The following is a 12,765-nucleotide window of genomic DNA, read 5'->3' as shown; positions in this document are numbered from 1 at the left end:
CTAGCAACCAGACAGCTGCTGAATTTCCAAACTGGAGTGAAGCTAATCAAAAAGTGAATATGAATTTCAAGATTAACTACCCCTTTAATGTTCAGCCAAACCAAATCTGAATCCTCATGTGACTTTAAAGCAGTAGACTGCTGATAGCTTTATTTTTTTGGCCCGCTTAGGCAAATATTTATTTTGCTCATAATAAAATATATGAATAAGGGTTCCATTATGGGTTCAGTATTTTAAAGCCAAATCTTTTGTGGAGAACTCAGTATTTGGGCAAATTCAGAAACAAATGGGTATTGTGTATCCCTGTTCACAAATGTCACCCATCTTCAGTTTTCATAGGGGTATTGGTATGGAGCAGTGGAACTAAACATTCAGCTTTACTGGACCTTTATACCGAGCCCCTCTGGAACCACTGGATTGTTCTGTTGAACTCTGCAGAATATCTCTGGAATATGGCAGATTGCCCATAGTTAGGGTTTTATGTTCAGGCCAACTTTTCTATGATGTAAGTGTTCTCTGCAGAGCATTGCCTATCAGGAGTTGCAGAAATATCTGTGCAATCAGACGCCCATATTAAACTTTGTTTTTGCTAAAGATATATTTTGCACGCATTACTAGCCATTTTGGAGATTTCCCTTGGATTTTGAGGCCATGCCCGAAGTCAGGTACGACCAATGAGACTTGCTTTTGTGGCATGATTGTAGAACAAACTTTTGTGTGACCCGTTTATTCACCTGCATTGGACTGAATTGAACCAATATAATTCTTAGGCCCCTTGGCTATATTTGCTTGTTCTTAAAGGGTTTTCTTGACAATGTATTTCTCTTCCTGACAGTGAGAAGTTAAACTGCAGTGAGTGTGACTGGCCTGGCGCTCTGGACTGGAGACTGGACGGCCTGGCTCAGAATGAGGCAGCATCCCAGCATGCACTTAATCAAGCCACAAGCTCTACGGCCTCACAGGACAACAGCCAGAGAGTGGAGTCACCTGCAAGTATTGCTATGCAGCCCTGTCCTGCCCGACACCAGCTGCAGGTATGCAGTGCTTCTCTCAGGAGTGTAGCGTCTGTGCTGCTAATGTTTCCCATAGGGAATGCCACTGAGTGTTTGCTTTCTTCTCTTCCAGGCATCAGACAAAATGACGGGCAGTAACCCTGTGTCTCCTGGCTCCAGTGCAGAGCTGTCCCCCTTTGACCTCTCTGGTGAAATGGGGGACACAGCTTGTGGCTCCCCCACTTATGATGGGATGGATGGTTCCCAACAGGATAACAGTGGGGGGCAAAAATGGGACAGTCAACCAGAGATTGCTGAACAAGCCAAACATGTAAGTTTCTCTTCTGGATTTGCAGTGTGAGGGAGCTGTGCAGCCGCTTGGTCTGTTTCCCCACAGTTCTCTGCTTTATATGGAAGTGCAGTTTTGCTGTTACTTTAGGATTTTAATATTGTCATATACCTTGCGGCTAATACAAACTCGTTAAGTGATGTGCCGACACGCACATAAGTTCCTTGGGTCACAGGCGTTTTTGGACCAAGCTCTTCCTACAGCCCTTCCCGCCCTAACTGTACCCCACTTCTGCCTACAGGAGTGGATATTTATATATGCACATCTGCTTTGCCCTGCCCACTCCGTGACATCAGAAATGTGTAATGCATCCCCTCCCACATTTTGTTCTGGTGTGAAGTAATGGATTCTGGTACTTGTAGTCCCTTTCCATAGTAGGCTGTGTATAGATTCTCTGCAAAACAGAGGGACTTCAAGTCACAGAATACACCATTTCATAATGGAATAAGATGTCCCAGCAAGCACAGCCATTGCACAGTCATGTTTTCAGAGCAATGTGTACTCATGTATGTCTGTGTTAAAAGAAAAAAAGGGGAGCTTTAGACATTGTTTATGCACCTTCAACATAAGCTCAACTGAGGGTCATTTATTATGTGTCTCTGCTGAACAGAGAAGTTGCCATAAACTGCTTTATCTGCTTTTGAGAACCAAACTGTTACAAATAAACAGGAGTATTTTGCTAATTTTGTTCAATGCAATTGATTTAGTCTCTTTATTGGACATAGCAGACTGATTTTTACATTTAGAACTATTTAACAGATGTTTGGAATTACTGTTGCTGTGTGCCCATACAGTAGATACGGGTGTTAATCATTGCATGAGGGTTGGGGGCTTAATTTCTGTAGATGATTTGTTAGCACAAAATATATTACAGAAGGGTTTTTGTTTATTCTACTTAATGTTAAACTATCAATGACTGAGAGTCGAGATTCCCCTACTTGAGACCAAATATCTCTCTTCAGGAAGCAGAAATTGAGAACCGAATTGCCGAGCTGCGCAAGGAGGGGTTTTGGACTCCACGTCGTCTTTCCAAGGTTCCTGAGCCAACCCGTCCCAAAGTGCAGTGGGATTACCTGTGCGAAGAGATGCAGTGGCTTTCTGCAGACTTTGCACAAGAACGCCGCTGGAAAAGGGGGGTTGCTAGAAAGGTGAGGGCCTTCATAATGTAATCAAACCTGTAAGGTTACCTGTGGCAACCGTTTATAGAGTAACGTGGAGAAGGCTAGTTAGTGTGGAATATCTAGATATAAGGAAGGAGAATAGTTTATGAAGAATCTTGATTGTGGCCATTTGTAGGTGTCAGAAAAGTAAAAGATGGCTGGAAAAAGGTATTAACTGTTAAGTACATCTTGATGTTTTTGCTTGCATGTTGAGATGTATCTGTAACTCTAAATAGTTATTAGGGTTTGTTACCAGTATATGCACTAGATAAAGCCTTCACTAGTAACTTTTGACCTTTTATGTGCTAGCTATGTCACGGCCACTGTCTCAGAATTTTAGTGCATTTATGTGCATATGATGTCTAAATATATATATATGTATACTGTCTATATAAAAAGGGAACTGTACGCACTTTAAACAAGTCCCTGCCTGCCTCAGTAGGCTTGGATTTGGTAGCTGGTGCTAGAATATATTCTCTTGACAATACTGACTGCCATTTGTTGCTGTTATGTCACACACAGAGGAACACATAAGGTACCACAGCAGTTAGGGTGAAGACACACAGAGCTACTAGTAGCAGCTACATGTTGTGCCTACTAAAATAGACGATGCTGATCGTTTACTGATAATTGTCGCTATGTGTGGTTTAACAAAGGCAATTCTCAGTATTGTCTATGGCAGGGTATTTTCTGGAGTTAAGTAGCCATGAAAAAGTAGCTGCTACTAGTAGCTCTGTGTTTACCCTTAAGGTTCACAGCAGCGCGGAGACCTGCAGCATCCATACATTTTGGCTGTAGCTCCTGTGACTGTACCCCTCTTATTCATGTGCCTCACCCTCCCATATATGTAGAGACTATTTTCTCTATTCAGCATGTCCCATATATTAGTACTTTTTATACTTTCTGGACTAAATAGGGTATTTCTTTCACGCAGCTGGTACGGATGGTTGTTCGTCACCACGAGGAGCTGAAGCAGAAAGAGGAAAGGGCACGCCGGGAAGAGCAGGCCAAGCTTAGGCGTATTGCCACCACCATTGCAAAGGAGGTGCGCCAGTTCTGGAGTAACGTCGAAAAGGTGAGTCAGTCTGGAATTTCCGGATGTAAGGAACAAGAATAGTCTGATTGAAGCAGCTTAATTGTGGGCATTTGTAAGTGTCAGTACTTACAATCATCAAAGTTTTGATGGGTTTTACTTGCATATGTGGGTATTAGTCATTTTTGTTACCAATACATGCAGTATGCTAGAGCCTACAGTAAAGACTTGATATGTGCCAATTATGTCACAGCCACTGTATCAGAAAAGTCATATAGTGTATTGTGTGCATATAATGTGTTCATGTATACTATATATTCAAGGGGAAATTGTACGCACTCTAAACAAGTCCCTGTCTGCCTCTGTAGGCTTGGATTTGGTAGCTGGTGCTAGAGCATATTCCCTTACAACACTGACTGCATTTGTTGCAGTTAAGTCACACAGGGGGACACAAGGTAATACTCTGTTTTGGTGACCGAAAATAAAACACATTTTGCATATGTGACTAAATCCTTTTGTTTGCTATATATAGTAAGGTAAAAGGGACCAACAAAGTCATAGGAAGGGCAGTCATAGACATTTTTGAATATGCTAAAGCTTTGTGTTTCAGTGGATGCCCCTGGTTTGACTCAAATAGAACCTTGCTTATTCTAGAGGTGTGAATACCATGGCCAGGGTGCTAGCTAACCAATCATCCAGTGCAGTCGGCATCAACCTATACAGGCTGCTGAAGGGAATGGAAAAAAGTGTTAATGCATTAAATTGCCCAGCTCCCTATGTTGTACTTGATACACGGTGCATCATTTCAGAAAGCTAGATGGAATACCAGCCACCTTCCTTCCTTTGAGCAAATAAAGCCTAACATTCTAGATGGTTGTTGCACTTCTCAGTGGATTGTATTTGGTTCCAGACTTTGTTTTTGGCCTTACAACTGATTGATGACTTGTGCTTCTGCTGTGATTCAGGGAACCCAATGCCCTCTCTAAAGACAATCCAGTTGACCTTAATACGTTTCCAGAGACCGGTTTATGCACTTTAAATCATCATTGGCAGCCCCTAAAGGAGGTTTTGTTTGTCAGTACACCTGGTTTTCATGCAACCAAAACTTGCCTCCAAGCCAGGAATTCAAAAATATCACACTTTATATAGGAATATCCATTTGTGTATATTTTGGATCAGTTATTATGTATATCCCTCCTACAGGGCCTTAACACTGGATGTTACCCTCCTAACCAAATCTTTGCAGATGGGTTAAGCTGCTCAACTTACGCTTACCTGGGCATACTTTTTTTCCCCCCTATTTTTCCATTGTCCTTAAAATATTAATACATAACTATAAAAAAGGGCAAAAATGCCTTTGCCTTTTACCATCCATCTTGACATGCCGTGCCTGGAAGTTAGCCGTGTCTGGACTGTTGGGTGGGGGCATACAGGGATATCTTTAGGGCGTAAAGCTGCATATGTGCAGGAACAATAGACTGGATAGAAACTGAAGTAGAGCTTGGCTGCCACTACTTCCTGGCTTTACCACTGCTGCCAGCCACTGGCTTTTTATTTCTTTCCCTTTGGTCAGCACAGTTGGCACCTGAACTTGTTAGGTACCACTGTCCCTTGAAGCAATTTGAGGACCTTTTTATTTTCCCTGCCCTTTTAGAGTGTGAGAGGCTTGTCTTACAGATAATAAATGTGGTGAACAGACTATCCCGTGGTCAATATATAGGGTAGCACATTTTGAACAATATCATCTTTCTCTCAGGTTGTTCAGTTTAAGCAACAGTCTCGGCTAGAGGAGAAGCGGAAAAAGGCCCTTGACCTGCAACTGGATTTCATTGTGGGTCAGACGGAAAAATATTCAGACCTCCTCAGCCAGAGTTTAAATGAGACGTTGCTCCCTGTCAGCAAGTCGAGCTCCTCCTGCATTGGATCTTCCCAGGGAGGTTCTTTAAGGACCAGTCCCACTCCATCTGTCTACCAAAATTATGGTATGTATTTCATTGTGCAAGGGAATAATACTGTAAATGCTCAATTTATGATGTTGGTGCTGTTTAGTAAATTGATTTTTAGAGCCACTTTGGATGGTGCATTTGAATTTGAAATTGGTCATGGGAGCAGGGATTTGCACCCATAACAGAACTTTGCTATTGGCCTCGGATTTACTAGCTAGTGCTAGAGATTGTTCCATAAACACAGTGGCATATTGACTTTTTAATCTCTAACACTGACAGATACACACTACTTTTCTTAGATAACTGTGAGCACCTGTAACCGAGCATAAGCAATTTCCCTTTGGGATTAATAGTTATTTGAATCTTATATTTTGAGTTAAGGTAACAAAAAAAAACCATTTGATTACTGTGCTTGCAGATGGGGATTTCTTGCCTCATGATGAGGAAGATGATGAAGAGACCATAGAAATAGAGGAGCGTCAGGATGGGAATGATGCTGAGAGCCAGAGGCTGGAGATAGAGCTTTTGAAAAAGGAGAGTGAACTTCCTTTGGAGGAATTGCTCCAGAGTTTAGGGCCCAATTTTCTCCAAGATGTGGATCCAGATCAGGACGTACAGGTATTTACCCACAATTCGCCCTTTTCGATAAGAGATATAAGTTCATAATGTGTTAGTACTGACTGAATCTCTTTTTTTTTTTTTTGTCTTTTCCTTTTTTGTAAATTCTTGTGCCTGATCTCATCTTGGTGGTAAAGGATTCCCCTCAGTCGCCCAAAGTCTTTGAGGAGGAAGATGACGAGTTCACTGCTAACGAGGAAGAAGGTAATTTACTCCCTATTTGCTTGTGTCCTCGACTCAAAACTGTTTTACATAATGAAAGAAAATCTAATTCCAATTTATTCATTTACATTTTTCTGTGGTTTTTAAGAACGCCAAAACATTTTTTTGCCTAATAAAAGAAAACATAATTCTATGCAACTTTCCATTACGATTTATTATACCTTTTTAGTGCTTTAAAAGTTATGTGTAAATGTAATTGCTTCTGAAAGCAGAATTTGCTGAACTCCTGGGTGTTACTTTTTAAACAATGTTGCAAAGCTCAGTCTCCTCCAGGTCTGTCATAATGCTGCCTTGTGTTACATTGTTTCAATTGCCAGAGCCCCCAGGGCAGGGAATAGGAAAGGACTGGCAAACGCTGTTTCTAATAGCAATTATATATACAAATTAATCCGAAACTATTGCAAATTTGTAATGAATGTATATTGCAAAGTTGCTTAAGATTTTGTTTTCCTTTATTAGGCAAAAAATTATATTTTGGATTGACTTGTCCTTTAAAGTTATATGTAAATGTATTTAACATAGCTACATTGCTTTCTATTCTGTGCCAGTTCTCCTCTAGGTCTTTTAGCGGCAACATTCTTTCAAGAGCCAGAAGTGCTGCAACACATTTTGCTTTTAATAGCAATTACATTTACAAATAATGTTTAACAAAACATTTAAAATCTTTAATGTATTTTGGCAAGTTAAAAAAAAGCTTGACTGTACATTTGGGCTGAGTTACCCATCCATATGTGTTTATTCGGTTTCCAGCCCTCTGTGTTTTAACAGTTAGACACATTGGCTAATGATATAAGTGACTTTTTGACTGTAGGTGAAGATGAGGAGGAGACAATTGAAGCAGAAGAAGCGCTAGAGGGCCAGCAGGATCATGCAGAGGAACTGTCTGAGCTTGCCAAAGAAGGTAAGAAAACTGAGGTGACCTTGCAAGCTTTCCTTTTCAGGGTTCAGCTATTAAAGAACAAGAAAGCAGCATACGGTTTTGCCAGTGAATGCTTTGTTAGCAAGTTATCAGCATAGGTATGCACTAAAATAACAGGTTCTTGCCTTGCACTGTAGGCTGGAATTTGGTAGCTGGTGCTATAGAAAGTTCTCTGTACAACGATGCAGTGTGTTTTCTCGTACTGCTGTGTCACAGCCAGAGGGACATTGTTCTTTTATTGAGGCGGTAAGCGGCTATGTTTGGGTAAATTAAAATGTGACACTGGCTGGTTCGGGAGAGAGGGCCAGAAGCTTGAAGCCAAAGTTAAGTCTGTAGTTGGGAAGAGATGAGGTCAGCCCTGTTTCAATTTAGCTGTCAAAAGCTGACGTGCAAGAAGCTATAATTCAGCTTGTCTTGAATATCTTGAACTCACTGTATTTAAATGTTTCAACAGGAGAGATGTCTTTAGAGGAACTCCTGCAAAAGTACTCAGGGGTACAGACCAATGAGGAGAATGTTGATCCAAGTGAAGAAAGCCAGCTATCTGACCAATCATCTGGTAAGGGATTATCTTTTATTTTGTTTTCTTGTTTCTCTGCCTGGAGATTAACACATTGTGTGTTCAGTGCAAGGGTACTGTGTACAGGGCAAGATAACGTTTTACCTCATCTGCTTTGATATATAATTTTTTCCCCCCTAGACTCTTCTCAATGTGAGAATTCTGACTCTGATTCCGAAGGGGTTGAATTTCTTGTGAAGCCAGAGGACAGCTCCAATACAGATTCATTGCTTCAGGAGATACCTGAACCTAAAAAAGAAATAACTGATATTGCAGCAACAGCTGAGTCTTTTCAACCCAAAGGGTATACACTTGCAACTACTCAGGTATTAAGAGTATTAATATAACCCTTTTATGGGATCAGTTCTTGCTTTTGGCATGCTGTTTTTGTAAGCGTACATAACTGTGTGCTGAATTTGGCTTAACCAGTGCTTTCCCATCTCTTTTATATAAGCTTTTGTGTGTGTGTGTGTGTGTGTTTGTGTGTGTGTATGGTTTAAGATAGCTGCAACATCCATGTCCTGCTCATCCAGTTTATATTTATGTTGTGCCTGTGGGGGTACCTTGGGATAAGGACGTTGCAGTAGGAGAGCAGGCACTAAATGGTTAAAAGTAACTCTCAAGCCAACAGTTTACTCCTTTCAATTTTCTTTCCAAAATAAAACCTCGCATTTTCCATTTTAGGTGAAGACACCAGTTCCCTTCCTCCTTCGAGGAGAGCTAAGGGAGTACCAGCACATTGGGCTCGAGTGGCTAGTTACCATGTATGAAAAAAAACTAAATGGAATCCTGGCAGATGAAATGGGTCTCGGAAAAACCATTCAGACAATATCCTTGCTGGCTCACCTAGCATGTGATAAAGGTCAGTGATTTGTCTGTAGTATGTACATAAAATGGAAGGAACTGTTTAATCACAGGAGCCCTATTTCCACAGGTAACTGGGGACCTCATCTGATCATTGTGCCAACAAGTGTTATCCTTAACTGGGAAATGGAATTCAAACGGTGGTGTCCCAGCTTTAAGATTCTCACCTATTATGGGTCCCAAAAAGAACGCAAGCTTAAGAGACAGGTGAGGAAACGGTAGGCAGCCCTCGCATATAGTTCTGTATCATTGAATACATATTTTGTGTACATATGCCCTGGACCTGCTCTTTTTAGAAGAGTCACATTTTGGGATTTCGAGGCCTGACCGGTCTGTCACCCCCCAGGGCTGGACAAAATTCAACGCTTTCCACGTGTGCATCACATCTTATCAGTTGGTGCTACAAGATCACCAGGCCTTCCGCAGAAAAAACTGGATATACCTCATCCTGGATGAGGCTCAGAACATCAAGAATTTCAAGTCGCAGCGTTGGCAGAGCCTGCTGAATTTTAACAGGTGAGACAGTGTTTGATAATGCGTTTAAGCATATATAACCCACCCCATTTGACCATGTCAGCGTGCTTTTGGATTTATTAACTAAATCTCCCTCCTAGTCAGAGGCGACTGCTGCTCACTGGGACTCCACTGCAGAATTCTCTCATGGAGCTTTGGTCACTCATGCACTTCCTGATGCCTCACGTCTTCCAGTCTCACCGTGAGTTTAAGGAATGGTTCTCAAACCCCTTGACTGGCATGATTGAGGGCAGCCAGGAGTACAATGAGGGCCTGGTGCGCAGGCTGCACAAGGTGAGAAAGGGAATGGTGCTCATTTAGTAGAGATACTGGTAATATTTTGTGACTGGGGGAAGGAAGGGTTACATGTTGGAAACCAGATAAATGTATACGTTTCTAGTTTAAGCACATGGACATGTCAACCCCAAAAATAAGTTTTTGCCTAATAAAAGAAAACATAATTCCAATAGGAATTTATTAAAAAAATTTCAGTGCTTTTAAAAGTTATTTGTAAGTGTAATTGCTACTGAAAGCAGCATTTGGTGAACTCCTGGTTGTTACTTTTTAAACAATGTTGCAAAGCTCAGTCTCCTCCAGAAAGACACGTCTGTCATTCTACTGCCTTGTGTTACATTGTTTCAAATGCCAGAGCCCCCAGGGCAGGGAATAGAAAAGGACAGACAAACACTGTTTTTAATAGCAATTATATATACAAATAAGTAAAAAATCACTACAAATTTGTATTGAATGTATATTGCAAAGTTGCTTTAAAAAAATTTTTTTTTTAATCAGGCAAAAAAAAAAAAAAAAAAATGATTTTGGGTTGACTTGTCCTTAAACTAACCTCCCTGTTATTGGGTTTATGGCAAATGGTTTGTATTTGTTTCGCTTAACTCTGCTGGCCACAGCTTTCTTTTATTGCTTCCGATTGCAACGTCATAGTGTTAATAAAATGCATAGCAGCAGTCGGCAGAAGGTATGGCCTAAATACTAGCAATTATAAATCAATGGTTTCTTGTCTCTTCCTAGGTATTGCGCCCATTCCTATTGCGTAGGATTAAACTTGATGTGGAGAAACAGATGCCTAAAAAGTACGAGCATGTCATCTACTGTCGTTTATCCAAGCGCCAACGGTTTCTGTACGATGATTTCATGTCACAAGCAGCGTAAGTATGGGACAGATACTATTAGTACCCTATGTTGTCCTGCCACAGAATCCAGCAGCCCGTCATTCTTATGCATACAAAAAGCAGTATTCATTTCTCTGCCATCTCCGGGGGACACTTCAAGCGTCCTGCCTCCTGGATGGTAAAACTCCACCCTCCAGGAGGCAGGACGCTTGAAGTACCAGCAAAGTGGGTGTGACAGGACTTGTCCTGCTTTACCCCTTAGCTCCACCCTCTGCTCTTCAGTTTTTTTAAGTGTCCTGTTCCCAAGAGGCTGGATGTTATGGTCTCCAGTGAGACCCACTGCAAGGACTGCGGATAAGCAGACACCTGGACAGGGAATCCCTGCAGTTAACCCCCACCGCAGGAGTACCTTACCGGGGTTTCTAAAGCAAGGTCCTTTCTAGGCCGGATTAACCACCCAGATAGATGCCTGTCTCCTAATACTAGGAGTACAGAAGCTGTGGCCGGTGTAGGTCTCACCAGCACAGTGAGTACAGCCCTCCTGATTCCCTTACTCTATGCCCTGCCCCCCCTACTGGGGAGCACTTACTGATTCCCTTCTTCCTCCACCCCCTGCATTAGGGTTACCTATAACAGGGGTGCGATGTCCGCTTTTCCACTACATAGTAACATAGTAATTTGGGTTGAAAAAAGACATACGTCCATCAAGTTCAACCATAATGCCTATATATAACCTGCCTAACTACTAGTTGATCCAGAGGAAGGCAAAAAACCCCATCTGAAGCCTCTCTAATTTGCCTGAGCTTGCCAGAGAAGGTAAGAAAACTGAAGTGACCTGCAGTCCAACTTAGCAACCTTTCCTTTTCAGGGTTCAGGTCTTTAAGAACAAGAAAGCAGCATACAGTTTTGTTAGTTATCGCTTTAGCAAGTTATCAGCATAGGTATGCACTAAAATAACAGATTCTTGCCTTACACTGTAGGCTGGAATTTGGTAGCTGGTGCTATAGAAAGTTCTCTGTACAATGATGCAGTGTGTTTTCTTGTACTGCTGTGTCACAGCCAGAGGGACATTGTTCTTTTATTGAGGTGGTAAGCAGCTATGTTTGGGTAAATTAAAACGTGACATTGGCTGCGGATAAGCAGACACCTAGACAGGGAATCCCTGCAGTTAACCCCCACCGCAGGAGTACCTACCGGGGTTTCTAAAGCAAGGTCCTTTCTAGGCCGGATTAACCACCCAGATAGATGCCTGTCTCCTAATACTAGGAGTACAGAAGCTCTGGCCGGTGTAGGTCTCACCAGCACAGTGAGTACAGCCCTCCTGATTCCCTTACTCTATGCCCTACCCCCCCTACTAGGGAGCACTTACTGATTCCCTTCTTCCTCCACCCCCTGCATTAGGGTTACCTATAACAGGGGTGCGATGTCCGCTTTTCCACTACATAGTAACATAGTAAGTTGGGTTGAAAAAAGACATACGTCCATCAAGTTCAACCATAATGCCTATATATAACCTGCCTAACTACTAGTTGATCCAGAGGAAGGCAAAAAAAACCCATCTGAAGCCTCTCTAATTTGCTGCAGAGGGGAAAAAATGCCTTCCTGACTCCAAGATGGCAATCGGACCAGTCCCTGGGGCAACTTGTACTGAGAGCTCTCTCCCATACCCCTGTATTCTCTCACTTGCTAAGAATCCATCCAGCCCCTTCTTAGTTATATAATGTATCAGCCAGTACGACTGATGGGAATCCCACAACCTCACAGCTCTCACTGTAAAAAATCCTTTCCGAATATTTAAATGGATCCTCCCTTCTTCTAAACGGAGTGGGTGCCCTCGTGTCCGTTGGAAGGACCTACTGGTAAATAAAACATTAGAAAGGTTATTCTTACACACTAAGCTCCCCGCCTTCCCTACTCTCTGCAGATCGAGGGGGAAAAGGGACTGACGGGCAGCCTTTGTTCGTGCCGATTTAGCTAGGGGTGGGAGGAAGTGCTGCACACAGAGGGCGGAGGCTATTTTCTGCACCAGAAGATGCAATAATTTGGCGCCAAACCAGTTAGCATCCTGCTCGCTGCACTCCACTCTATTTGTGTAGGTGGCCAAAAAAAGAAAAAAACTCATAAATAAATGATTACTCCTACATTCCGCACATGTAAATGCACAGGATGCCGCTGACAGATGATTTACAACAACTTTCTTCTTTTGCAGGACAAAGGAAACACTGGCTAGTGGGCATTTCATGAGTGTGATCAACATCCTAATGCAACTGCGCAAAGTATGCAACCATCCCAACTTGTTTGATCCACGCCCAATCCACTCTCCTTTTATTACAAGCACCATTTGCTACATTGTACCTTCCCTGGTTCTGCAAGCTCTGCATCGTCACCCGCTCCAGGCAGGTACAGGGCCCGGGGCATTTAGAGTTGTGAGTGGTGATAGACCTGCGGTTGTGTTGTGAG

The 12,765-nt window shown here is 42.3% G+C and overlaps 1 non-coding gene across 2 annotated transcripts in view; it reads left to right on the top strand.

Annotated features, from left to right (window-relative positions):
- The window catches only part of srcap, a 38,617-nt gene that overhangs the window by 10,173 nt on the left and 15,679 nt on the right, over nt 1-12,765 (top strand). For both annotated transcript variants that reach the window (XR_004220383.1, XR_209044.4), the window contains exons 2-17: nt 836-1,034; nt 1,126-1,323; nt 2,304-2,489; nt 3,436-3,576; nt 5,291-5,516; nt 5,899-6,098; nt 6,236-6,302; nt 7,132-7,221; nt 7,694-7,798; nt 7,940-8,124; nt 8,483-8,660; nt 8,733-8,869; nt 9,009-9,178; nt 9,277-9,469; nt 10,205-10,341; nt 12,515-12,701. This is a non-coding gene — a transcript (Snf2-related CREBBP activator protein). The remainder of the gene's footprint in view (nt 1-835; nt 1,035-1,125; nt 1,324-2,303; nt 2,490-3,435; nt 3,577-5,290; nt 5,517-5,898; nt 6,099-6,235; nt 6,303-7,131; nt 7,222-7,693; nt 7,799-7,939; nt 8,125-8,482; nt 8,661-8,732; nt 8,870-9,008; nt 9,179-9,276; nt 9,470-10,204; nt 10,342-12,514; nt 12,702-12,765) is intronic.

This window comes from Xenopus tropicalis, chromosome 9, assembly GCF_000004195.4.
Source record: "Xenopus tropicalis strain Nigerian chromosome 9, UCB_Xtro_10.0, whole genome shotgun sequence".
Classification (NCBI taxonomy): Eukaryota; Metazoa; Chordata; class Amphibia; order Anura; family Pipidae; genus Xenopus; species Xenopus tropicalis.
The sequence above is the reverse complement of the archived record's forward strand: the minus strand, read 5'-3'. Positions and strand labels throughout refer to the sequence as shown.